Source organism: Parasteatoda tepidariorum, chromosome 7, assembly GCF_043381705.1.
Source record: "Parasteatoda tepidariorum isolate YZ-2023 chromosome 7, CAS_Ptep_4.0, whole genome shotgun sequence".
Lineage (NCBI taxonomy): Eukaryota > Metazoa > Arthropoda > Arachnida > Araneae > Theridiidae > Parasteatoda > Parasteatoda tepidariorum.
The window spans coordinates 11,863,850-11,877,978 of record NC_092210.1 but is presented as its reverse complement, the minus strand read 5'-3'; the positions used below and the strand labels follow the sequence as shown (position 1 = coordinate 11,877,978).

The 14,129-nt window shown below is 26.7% G+C and overlaps 1 protein-coding gene across 1 annotated transcript in view; it reads left to right on the top strand.

The window, feature by feature from the left end:
• LOC107445477 (pro-interleukin-16) overlaps positions 1-14,129 on the top strand; it is a 202,396-nt gene that overhangs the window by 9,829 nt on the left and 178,438 nt on the right. Inside the window, exon 2 of the mRNA XM_071183066.1 lies at positions 5,408-5,449. The gene's annotated coding sequence lies outside the window, so the exon portion shown is untranslated. The remainder of the gene's footprint in view (positions 1-5,407; positions 5,450-14,129) is intronic.

The window sequence follows — 14,129 nt, the reverse complement described above, 5'->3', positions numbered from 1 at the left end:
CAGTCACAATTGCGTTTCTTAATCGGAGTGCGAAATTTGCATATAACAAAACGCAACGAAAAAAAGATTGTGGAGGAGATTTCTAGCATCATCTGGTGAATATTTTTTTCTTTTACTAAAACCAAGAACTTGGGAGGGAAAAAGTATGCTTCGTCACATTAATTAGCTGCATAATAAAGTTGATATTATTTACTGAAACATGTTCATTTATTTTGTTTAAGCATTGCTTTTTGAAATAGTCTGTCTGAATAGACATACAATGTACAACTGAAATTACTTGATCTAAATGGTAAAACAGTTTTTTTTTTTTTTTTTTTTAGATATATATATATATCCAATAAATAATCATAAAGTCTTTCTTAGTGACGAAAAAAGGAGCTTTTAAGTAACTCAAATAATATTATGTAGAATTCAACTCAAAGATTATTATCTATAGAAGTAGTTGTGAATCATCATTTTTAGCTATAAATTTGAATTATTTTGACATTGAAATTTATCATGTGGCGACATTTGGCATCGTCCCACGTGGGATTAAGTTTTATAAGGTGGGAGGCAACTTGACAGGACATACAACGCGTACTCACCTTGCTCTTATCAGCAACACTCGGAATAATAAGATATGTAAGAAGATAAGATGATTTTACATCCAAAACAAGCAGAATATGATTTATTAAAGCGATAAAAGAAATCAATAACCATTACAGCTTAAACATGTGGTAATTCTTTAAAATGTGAATCATCTTTTGCAAAAGAGTGGACGAATTGCATTTTTTTTATATATATATGCAGTTGTTTTCATAGTTAGATTATTTTTTATACTTTAGTTCATATTTTAAATTATTTGTCTGCATCGAAAGAATAAATAGTTATAAACTTAGTTCATTTATTATTAAAATTTTTAATGCAATAAAATTATTGCACTACAAGTTTATTACTTACTAAACTATATATATAGAGAGAGATAGAGATTATTAATACAGATTGAGAGAATAAAATAGACATGTTGAGGAGAAAAATTTTTGTATTTTTCATTTAATTTTATACACGCTAAAATTATTTTACATCATTATAAAAATATCGAAAAATTTTTAGTTTGAATTATTTTTAATCTGACGGTTCTCGAGTTACCACCATTTTAAGCAGTTGGTAGCTTTTTTTTAAATATTTTTCTCGGTTACAGCGCCATCTGTAATGCAAAATGGATAAGCCTACAACTCAAATAGGGTTGCTTTTTTTCCGGAGAATTCGAATCTGCAATAAAAAATAGTGATTTATTTACTTTTCGGTCCTATCTATATTTTACGAGATATTTGGCTGTCTTTTATTAGTTTTTTACTCATTTAAATTAGAAATTATNATATATATAATTATTATTTAGAATAAATATGTGAATTTTCGGTTTAACAAGACTATCGTCAACAGTGATATTATTTTCCGTTTGGAGGAATATTTTCAAAACTATATCACCTAAACGAAGCACTATTAGTCCATAAGTCCTGCACCCTGCATAACTCCGTCACCCAATCGGAACAGTGTATATTTATTCCGTATAATCCAATGAATAATTTAAATGTCCATGTTTAATGGCAACTATAGACTGAAAGCAGTAAAGCAATTGTTTTTCACGTAATTTAATAAATTTTAAATTTAACACTAGATTGCCTAAGGAAGTCATTTTGACTGCTTTTAATTTGAATTAGAAAAACAGTGATGCATATAATGACACAATTTCTTATTTTGTACAACACATAATTTTTTTACTGTTAATATTTACTAATAACCTGTTATATAATTGTAAATGATGTAAAAAATATTAAAAATTTGTTTTAAACAAATTTCTTTACACATTATTTATTCTTTTACAATCCAGTCATTTTGACTGCTTTTGGGCAATATAGGTATACACAAAGTTTCCGTCTTTCTAGTGTTAACTAAATGTCAATAGTAAAGGAATAACCTAAAATTAAGCAAAATCTTTCCTTTTTTTTTTTTTTTTTAAACTTTTCTAATAATTTTTTAAGAGGCCTAAAGCTACTATAAGTTATTTTTAAAACAAACAAACGAATAAATTATAATAACGCGCTTAGCCTTCAATTTAAATTTTGCTTTATCTATAGTGAGTTTAATGTATAATCAAGTTCTATACGATTAAATTTAATCCGATTTTGATTACAAATCACTATCCGATTATAAAAACAAAATTGTGCAATCCATCATTAAAATTAAAAATAAAAATGACTCTACAACGTGATGTTAAAATGAAGAAAATAAAGAAGCAAAGTGTGAAAGGATTAAACAATATTTATTTTGATATCACAGTTCTGAACGCCAAGTCATCATCGTGTTCGAATTGATGACCTCGATAATAACACAGACCGATTTTTAGTAATCTTTAATTCAAACAAACACAGCGTCACACCCTGACCTGATGGCTTTCTTTTATTACTTAATGATAACCTGCGAGACTATTTAAACTTTAAAAATACATTAATGTAATGATAACCCGCGAGACTATTTAAACATTATAAAAACGTTAATGTAACCTTCTGCCGAAAGGAGAAGTAAAATTCTCGGAATAAAATAGCTTCAGTTTGAGAATCAGAGCGAAGAATTGGATTGGACAATCGGTTACCGTTTTGGAGTTGAAGAAAAGAAAAGAATTGGAAGAACACACACCTGAGTCTCGTCTCAGATGCCCAAGATATATCTACTCTTTTTTTATCTTTATCACTTTGCTCGATATCTCTATATCGTATTTTGTGATTTTTATTTTTCTCCTTTGCTCTTCCTTATCTTTTCAAAGGACAGTTCATATTCTGGAATTGCCAATGTCTTCCGGGTGGAATGTTTTGAGTGCCTTTTGTTTTCGATTTTCTTGGTGAGTTGTATTTGCATAGATTTATTTAGGCCTTTTTTTCCACATAATGCTTTTCTTTCGGTACTTTAGGATTCATATTCTTTTGAGAAAATTTTTATATTTTTGATGATGCATCTGAGCACCAGTGGTGCTTCGTGGAACCCTAGAGTTCCGCGGGAGAGTTAAAACGTTAAAAAAAAACGGTAATGATTTTGTAAACCTGTAATTATATTTAGATTCAATCAATAACCCATTATTTATTTAATATTTCGGTTACCTCCATGAAATATTTAAAGTAAAATGCCAATGAAAAGGAAACGGCAATTTTTAATATTGATTACATTATGAATTAACAGCATATTAAATACATACTAATAAATATATATTGGATACATTATAGCTTAACAACATATTAAATAGATACGTATAACACTATATTGAATACATTATGAAAAGGATATACATTTCTGAAAAAAAATTGCATTAATATTTCCCATCACGCTTTACAAAACACAATAAAATAACTAAATTCGTTAATAAAGAAATATGTTTTCCTAATAACTATTTTCAACTTTAAAACATTTCTAATGGTCTTCATTTCAACGAAAGCTATAATACAGTGCATTTTATTTATTTTCAATTTCTTTACGTTCACAAAAGTGAAATTCAGAACTAGATAGTTGTAGATCTAGGATTGCGAGTTCAATTGTGTCAGTCATAAAATCTGATTTAAGATTATTAATGATAAAACGATGAAAAAAAGTCATTCCTCCTTTCATATTAAATATTTTAAAATTTTTTTGGATTATATTAAGTGAAATACGTTCACAGTTGTCATTATATAATTTATTTATAAAGTCGGTATCCTGCAGAGGAATGTTAATCATTTAGTGCTTCATTACGCAAAAATTTTTTTAATAAAAAATGAGGACTGCTGATTTCGACGATATGTTCTTGGCTAATTGAACAAAAAGCCGGCTTTTTACCGTACGCTTGGCTAATTGAAAATTGTTTAGCATTTTATGATCTGCCAGATAATTCTCAGGTTTAATAAAAATTAGCTTATATGCCTTTACGCTAATTAGGAAATGAGCGAAGAATTGTTTAATCAAATTGGATTTCGTTAGGCTTATTGCAATAAACCTTTAATAAATCTATTTACTAAGCCTCTCCTACTCTGTGCGTATTCCAAACTGCCGGAAATAAATCAGTCACATTGAGCAATAAATGATATATTTTCTAAATAACCTAGAGGTAAGTAGGCTTGTTTCAATAAAGCTAAAAAATGCTGCGTTGGTTGGAAAATACCAGTGATTTATCTAATTAGCTTAATGAATTTCAAAGCGGTGGCGACTGTTTATAACAGTTCGAGTGTGCAATTAGCCTACAACAAACTCTAACAGTTAAAATGAGACCCATCAAAATGCCATTTTTTGCAGGAGTGACAAAAAAAAAACTATTCATTAAAACTCCTTAGAATTTTAATTGAGTCATGTTTCGTCATTAGCTCATAATTTATTTTCCGAAATAAAGCTGGCATCAATTGCCGCAAAACGGGATAACTTTGAGCCACTTTTTATTTTATTTTTTCATTTTTTAAGAAATTGCAACGAAGAATTTTGAATATAATTTTTAAAATTTTTCTGCGCAAACCTTTTTAATTGTGGCTGATAAAAAATCATTCTAGATTCTTACTAGACAAATTATTTGAAAAAAAAATTTTTTTCGTGGAAAATTTGGATGTTTAAGACTAAGTTACCTTGAGTTAGGTAACAACTATTACTATACATGCAAAATTTTAAAAAATAGTTCAAAAAAGTTTTTTTTTATGCGACAAAAGAATAATAATAGGTTAAAAAAATTTGCGTTATATTAAATTTGAGTAATAAAAATTTACGTTTATTTTTCAACTTCATTCCTTTTCATGGCAATTTATTTTATAATTTTTTAATGAATCTTATTCTTATTCTTCTTAGACACTACAGTTGGTTGTTTTCCAAGGCCGTCTGAGTTGATTTCTAGATCTATTCAATTCTATATTTCTCCATCTGTTAACTCCCAAGTCCTCTAACTACTTCTCTATTCTATCTAAACATCTTGTTCTAGGTCTTCCTCTTTTTCTTTTTTCCTCTGGCTTTTGTAAGTTTATTTTTCAACAGAATTTTTATCGCTATATCGAATGCTTGTCCTAGCCAACTTATTTGTGAAACTTTGATCACTTTTACTATGTTAGGTTCTCTGTATTTTGATCGTAATTCAAGGTTTTAACGAATTCTCCAGGTTCTCCCTTCCTTAATAAATACTGATTCTACTAAGCAAATGTATTTAAATACCTACTTGCGCTATTAGTTTGGTTTGAAACATTTCTACGAAAAACGTCGAGCTCGAAAAAAATTAAACGTTTCTCGTAATCTAACATAATGGTTTATGAAACGAGTGTTCAGTTTATTTTTATTTTTAAATAAATTTTTGTCAAATGACGTAATTAATAAACGTTAACTTAATAATCGCTATTACAATTACTACAATTTTGTTCCTCTTTTCTTGCAGTGGACTATGAAGGATAAACATTATGTCTCAGAGATAGTACTGGTAAGTGATAAAATGCATTATCGTTAACTGAGTTTTATGTCCTATCATATACTTGAAAAATCGACCATTTTGAAAAATCAATTAAAGAAAAATGGAGCTCTATTGGATTATATGATTTGCAATCTGCTGATTAGGAGGCGAGGTTATCATTCTCAAAAAGTCTTAAAATTAGTAACAAAATATGTTAGATATATTACGCTGCTAATTGAAACCTAAATAACTCTGATACATAGTCCAGTTTTGTTAAAACCAATATCAAATTATTCGCTTTTAATCAAGTTGGAAATAAACAAGGCTAAATTAAAAAGAGCTTAGGGCAATATAATGCTTGGCCACACCTTTTTTAAAGGTGATATTATTACATAAAAAAGTACCTAGTAGTATTGCTTCTAGGTAGGTACTTGTCAAGTATCCGAATTTTCACTAGATAACAATATAATAAACAGATTATCTATTTGGAAATCGTAGTATTTGTAATCCAAAACCTTGCAATGTATATATATATAGCTTATCATTCATTATATTACTCTAAGTCCTTCAATTGTAAAATAATTATATGTTTGCCAATAAATACTTCTCATGCGTCAATCAAGCTAGTTTTAATTTTTTTCATCTCTCCTTCTTAAATTTTGATTTGAAAGATTTTGATAACTTTTTTTTATCTCATTTTTATATTAATTTTCGACCCCTCATGTGTAAATTTTTGACTTTATTTTTGACAAGCTTTTTAAAAATATATCTTAAAGTGGGAGATTGTTGAACACCCTGTACGTTGATTGTAAGAGAAATGAAATACTTCCTGTATTAATTACTAATAAAAATTTGAAATAATACTGTGAAAATGGATTTCGAAGAATAAAGATATTAAATAATAGAAAAACAATACATTAAATTTTAAACAGATATTAAATAATAATAAATAAAATACAGATCAATTAATAATAAAAAATAGATAAAAAGTACAGATAAAAAATTTAAATAATAGTGGATACAATAATTAAAACACAAATAAAGTAATCTGGTATTATTAAAATATAGATAAAAAAATAATAATGAAATTATCAAATACAATTATAAAACACTTTCTTAATTTTTAATAGTTTTTAATTTTTATATAAATAATGAAAATTAAAAAATGCACAAAAAATAATTAAATAATATTGAAAAAACATGATAAAATATATTGATAAAGTAATAAATAATGTTTAAAAAGTACAAATGAAGTCAAATAGTAATGAAAAATGTATTAAGATTTGCACATTGAATAATCAAATAATGTTGAAAAAATGAAGATAAAAAGTCAAATAGATAAAAGATACAGGTAAAGATTTAAACTAAATACAAATTGAGAAAATTAAAATGTAGATATATTCTTCTTAAATGAAAAAGAATCCAATTTTTGATAGAAATTGTTATATTTAGTATTCTGTTTTCTACACTCATTTCTTTCTTTCATAACCAATTGTTTTCAAAAGACAGACGAAACTCACTGACTCAGTCTTACCCAAATGTCTGCATTAATTTTTCTCTGAGCCTCACTAATACATTATAACTTTATATAAATGTATTGCATAAGAATAACATTATATTCTAGCCTTGAGGAGCATTTACTGCAAAATAACACACCGCATCTCACAACAGTTTTTTTTACGTATCTAAATTTATTCAATGCATACGAAATACGCGAAAAAATTGTTTTTAAAATTCGCGTTCTATTCAAATGATAGTTTTTCGTGTTAGTGGTGTTTACCTTGACGGTTGAGTGAGTTTTGAGTATTTTAATAAAGGCACAAATCTCGAAAAACACATTTTGGTTGCTTGTTATTTTACTGGAATATATAAGCCGAATAGAACTGTTTATTTCCTAAAGGTTCGTTCATTGTGTGTTATAGTAGCGTTTTTTGATTCAGTTAGAATTGTTTTTCTTACAAGCAAGATGATGGTTGAAAAAAATATATATTTCCATAAAATATACCCGTATTTTTTCTTAATATCATTCAGCTTCATCACCAACATTTCAAATGCAGTAGTAGAAAGTTAATTTCATTGCTGCTGATACTAAAAAACAGTAAAATAGCAATTAAAATTAATTTGTTTCTGAAAAATTTAATCTAACATTTTTGACGGTTTTTACCTATAAATTGAACCTTTTACGGAATTTTTGTCATTTTCCAAAATCCGAAATTTAGTTTTAATTTTTAGTTTTTATGTCTACTGTACCATACAATAAGTATTAAGTCTACAAAAAAGTTCACAAATCGTTAAGAAATAGTTTTAAAAACTTTTCAAATTTAAAAATTATTAAAAATTGATGTTTCTAGCTTTAGATTATGCTTCAAATTTAGTTTTTTCTCATTTATTTTGAAAAAAGAAAGAAAGTACTTTAATTTGTTTTAAATTCTGGCTATTAATGTTTTTTTTTTAAAAATTAAAAAATATCTAAAATTAAATACGCATAGATTGAATTTTGATTTATTTTTAAATTAACCAAGATAAAAATAAAAAAATAGATAAAAACCTAGAAATTTTTTACAAATTTCTTGAAGAAAAATCCTACTTTAATTTATACTTACTTTCATTTATCTTCATAATTTTTGGCTTAATACTTTAAAAATTTAAAAAAATATCTAAAATTAAATTTGCATAGATTTTCTTTTCATTTAAAAGAAACCTAAAAATTTCTAACAAATTTCCGGAAGACAAATTATATTTTACTTTATGCTATAATTTATTTATCTTCAAAAGTTCTTGCTATTCTTTTTTTTTTTTTAAAAAAATTGATGTTTATATTTTCTTCTCAATGTTCAAACATTCTTTTTTTTCACATTTTTTCCTTTCCTATTTAAAGTTCACATTTTTTACAAAAATATAGTGAAATTATGTTTTAATTTTAGTATTTGCAGTTTTACATTCATGAAACTAATAGCGTAAATTTTTACACTTAATCAGCTTTTTGTATAAATTAGATTCTGCGCAGTACGTATTTCAAATTTTAGATTACAATATTTTGGTACAAGATATTACTTTATTATTTTATTGACTGTTTTGAATTACTTCAATTACGAAAAAAAATATTTTGTGAATTATTTCAAGTACAAAAAAGTTAGTTTGTGAAAAATGACCACAAACAAACCACTGATTTCAACCTCACATTCCTACAAAGGGTAGAGAAACCGGAATGGAAAAATCGAAAAATTTTAAGAGTTTTTTAGAGCATTTTTCTAACCACATCCTCCTGACACTAGATTCTAGGTCAAAGGTTAACCTAAGAAGAAGAAACATATTGTAATTTAAAGCGGTAACAAAGAACACAAAGCTGCTCTTAAAAGAAAGCAACGATTTTAAGTGATTATTTTCTATAGAGGGTCGAAGAAGGAAATATTTCGATATTGCATTTACTTATGGATAGAGTAAGAAAAGAAAAAAACATTGTCGTATTCAATTTTCTCTATCTGCAAGAAACAGATTATCAAATTTTACAAAATTCTCTCTGTTTTTATTGAAAAATATTTCTGAGAATGTTCCTAAAGAACATTACAACAAATTAAGGAAATTATTTTACGTTTAACTAAGGCAAAAAACACAAAACTATCGTTGAGAGAAAGTGATATTTTTAATTGATTGTTTTTTGTAGCATATAGAACGAGAAATTGGGTAATCTAAAAGTAATAATGTTTAATTTAATCTTCTCTACATAGCCAAGAAATTACTAATCAAATTGAAGAAATTTTCTCTATCTATCTTTTCTCAATTCTCCCCCTTTTTTTCTTTCTCTTTCGTTTTTAACTAAAATGTTTTTAAAATGCCTTGTTCGAATATTTTGTCAAATCAAGGAATTAGCGAATTTGTCGTTAAATTAAGGTAAAATAACGCAAGATTATTGTAAGTTTTTGATTTAATTGTTTTCAATAGCATAAAGTAAGAGAAATTTTTAACTTTGGATAGGTAATCAGAATAAGTATTTTCTTACTGAACTGTTTCCCAGAAAATGCTTCGAGTGAGCATTTCGTCAAATTAAGGAAATAGCCTAAATTGACTTAAATTAAAGCCAAAAACAGACTTTTTCTGAAAAAAAAGCAACATGTTTAAATAATTGTTTTCTTGAAGCATAATCTAAAAAGAATCATGTCTTATTGCATCTTCTCTACACTACAAGAAATAGCTGCTAAAACTTCACGAATTTTTTATTATTTGAAACTGTTTTCAGAAAAAATTTTCCTGTGAACATTTCGTAAAATTAAATTAAAGAAATTGATTGACAAAATAGAAGCTAAATTAATGCAAAAAATAAAAAAAATGCTTCGAGTCTATTGTCAAAAGAAAGTAATAGTTTTCCACAGCATGCTTACCTAATCATAGATAATCGAAAAAGAATAATTCATATTTATAATAAGAATAATACATATTCATATTAAGAATAATACACATCTCACAATTTTATTAACAAAACTATTTCCCAGAAAATGCTCTGAGTGAACATTTTGTCAAATTAAGGGAATTGCTTTCCAAAATTTATGTGAAATTAGGGGAAAAACAAGTCTATTGTTAAAAGAAAGAAACATTTTAAAGTAATTGTTTTCTATATATTGGAAGAAAAAGTTTTACCTAAGGATAGATAATTGGAAAAAAATAATTCTTATTTATTTTTTTCTACATTACTTCTCGATACACTTCTGTTTCCTAGAAAATGCTTCGAGTGAGCAGTTTGTCAAATTGAAAAAAATTGCGAGGCAAAATTGACGTCAATTGATATCAAATTAAAGCTGAAACGAACACAAGTTAGTTTTTGCTTCATAGAAAGTCAAAGATAAAATAATTCACTATAGTATTTACCTATTAATAAGATAATTTGAAAATGCCTTATCCAATCTTCTCTACACTGCAATAAATAGATTCCATTGTAACAGACTAACAGTCATAGATAAAAAAAAACGATAGTACTTTTTTAAAAACTACATAAAAAAATTAGTCTAAGCATGGCTTCATCAAGAATGTGACTCCAGTAACCATACGTAATAATTAATGAAAGAAATTCTTTAAATAATTATAATTAAAAGGGTGCAGTCGGAACAAATAGAAATTTTTTCTACACTGCAATAAATAGATACTCAAGCTTCATCAAGTTCAAGCAATGTAGTGATTCCATTGTAATAGACTAACAGGCATAGATGAAAAAATGACAGTACTTTGTGAAAACCTACATTCAAAAAACTAGTCTAAGCATGGCCACATCAAGAATGTGACACCAGTAACCATACATTCCATTAATAAAAGAAATTCTTAAATAAATATAATCGAAAAGATGTAGTCATAACAAGTAGAAATTTTTTTTCTACACTGCAATAAATAGATACTCAAGTTTCACCAAGTTCAAGCAATGTAGTGAATCCATTGTAACAGACTAAGAGTCACAGATGAAAAAATGACAGTACCTTGTTAAGAACAGAATAAAAAAATTAGTCTAAGTATGGCTTCATCAAGAATGTGACAACAGAAATGAGACAAACAGACGCAAAAAAAAAATTTCCGTTTTTATTTATTTTTTTTTCTTTTATTTTTTTTTAAATATATTAAAGTAATAAATATTTAAATAATAATATTACTAAGAATGGAAACTCAGAAATATTAATTTCATAGAATTTAACTACTTTCACAATTTAAATAAAATAAAAGATAATTCTTACCTGTTACACACCGGCATCTGAGATAATAAATTGGTTTTTACCGCATTTTCTGATAAATATTTCGATTGATGACGTGTTATTTATTATAAAGGTTACTTTCCCGATACATTTTGCTGTTCGTAGGGAATTTTCAATACCAAATGACCTGGGGTGTGATATAATGTGGACGACCACCCAGAATTCAACAAATATTTTTAAAAAAACGTGAAACGTAGGAAAAATGTAACGCTTAGGGTGAATTATTCTCCCTAACCATTAATCCTTCATATAAGATAATTTTAAATTATATTACATAAATAAATCAGTGTCAAAAAGAAAACAGATTGATATATTTTTTTCCTTGCGATATAATTCCTTATTATCAAGCATCTATTTAAATTATCACGTCTTTTATTTTTAATTGTATTTCTGAATAGTTTTGTCTTTCAGTGTAATGAACTGAGATTATTCTGGAAAACTAATACGAGATATTGAAATTCAACTAATTTAGGGTGACGCATATTAATTACAGTTAAATTTATGCTCCATTAATCATTCATGTTCCAGGGAGCCCATTATAATGATTATTTGTGAGGGGACCATGCAATCAGACGATCGGCGCCTCGTATTGCATTAAATTAAAAGGCAATGATCTGGACTTTAGGATGACCCCTTGCGTCATGTGCTTACCGCATAACGTGAAACCCACCTTTCAAAATATTTTAACCACACTATGAACTTATTTGGGGGAATAACTTGCAATTCTTCTTAAGGCCGTTGCTCTGTAATAGAATAGAATATATTTCATAATATATTTATTAATAAGAAAGCTTTAATTTCTTTAATAGCAAAAATTTTTAAATTAGTTTATAATTTTTACACAATTTAGAACTCATCTTATTTTGAAAGCTGTTTAACACTGTGGACCAAAACTGAAATGTTTAAATTAGTTTTCAATTTTTTATGGTGCACCCATATATATATATATATACAATATATGGTTTCACATTTTGAAGATATATGGTGCCACATATATACAATATATGGTGCCACATTCGATATATTGGTGCCAAATTTTGAAGTACTGTTTAACGATGTGGACGAAAACTGAAATGTTTAAATTAGTTTTCAATTTTTTGAAAATTTAAATCTTACCTTATTTTAGAAGTACTGCTTAACAATGTGGATCCAAACTGAAAACTTTCTGGTTACAACAATCTACAGCTTATTAATTTCTTAAATTTAATTATATCTCATTCCTTTTCCTGAATAAATTTTAGTGTTTATCTGTAAATCAACATTAAGGAAAATGAAGCTTATAAATTTTTCTAGTACTTATTAATAACAGTTGTCTGAAATTCTTAACAAAAAAAATTTCTGGTAACAAATTTTCTATGAAAAAACGATCCCTGAATTGTAAAATTTTTAAATTTTATATTTTATTTCTTACAAAAAAATAACTTGTAGGGTTTGCTTATCTACATTCAAAGTAAAAGTAGATCTACATAATTTTTCTAAAATTTATCAAAAGCAGCCACCTCAAATTCAAAATTTAAACAGCTTTTGGTTGCTATATCTTTTATATCACAACGTTCCCTGAATTGTAAAATTTTTAAATTACAATTTATTACAATTTATTTCTTATATGAAAATTAATTGTAAGGTTTGCCTATAAGTCAACATTATAAGGAAAACTAGATCAATAAATTTTATAAGCATTTATCAAAAACGATAAACAAAAAAACTTTTTGGTGACGATCTTTTGAACAACAATAACAAGAAAAGTACATAAAAATTAACTGTGCAAGGTTTTGTGCAAAAATTAACTGTACAAAATTTTGTACAAGAAAAAATTAACTTTAGGAATTGCTAATACAATGAGTTTGCCATCAGCGAAAAGTTATTGATAGATAAATTATTGATAGAAAAGATACAATGAGTTTTTAGAAGCATTATTTAATGCAACAACAACTTGTGATGTGTAAAATTTTTAACTTTAATAGTGGTTTACTTCTAATAAAAAATCAACTATAGGGTTTGCTTATAAATCAGCATAAAGGAAAAGTAGCTCTATAAATCTTACCTAGTATTTATCAAAAACAGCTACCGGAAATTTTGAAGTAAAGCACTTTTAGGTAACAATCTTTTGCACGACAACTAAGTTTTCAAATTTATTTATCGTTAATTTCTTAGAAAAATTTAACTGTCGAGTTTGTGTAGAAATTAACATAAGTGTAAACTAATTGAAATAGTTAAATATCTATGCCAGTTATTATCAAAAACAGCTCCCTTAAATTCAAAACAAAAACACTTTTTGGTATTAATCATTTGTACAACAATAAAGTTTTTAAATTTAATTGTGGTTAATTATTTAGAAAAATGTAATCGTCTAGCTGGTGTATAAATTGATATAGGGGTAGAGTACTTGCAATAGCTCTAGCTACAAATCATTCCCAGCAGAGCCTGATCTAGAAATTAAGGACCTTAGGCACAAAACTGACGGGGGGCTCAGTTTGTTACTTTAAACGAAATTTACCTACAAGTTACCTATTGTTTAATTATGGAGTGTCTTTAAATTGTTTATAACATAGGTAAATTACGATATAATAGTAAATTTTAGCTTATGATTTCGAGCTTATTATTTATTTCAATCTTTGTTTACTCATAATTCTAATACACAAGGAAAAGCTCAAAAAGAAATTATTTATAACATTTAAAGGGTCCCCAGAAATGAGGGAGCCTTATTAGGCCTGGGCCCCCTCAGGCCTAATAAGGCTCCCTCATTTCTGGCACTTATGATAAATCATGCACTGTTTCCTAGTTATCAAAAACAGCTCCCTAGAATTGTAAACAAAAACACTTTTTTTTATATATATACACCAATGGTATGTCTTGTGTAAGATTTTTATATTTAATTGGGATTTATTTTTAATGAAAAATAAATTGCAGTGCTTGTCTTTAAATCAACATTAGGGAAATGTACTTCTAAAATTCTTCCTGAAACAAAAGCAGCTACC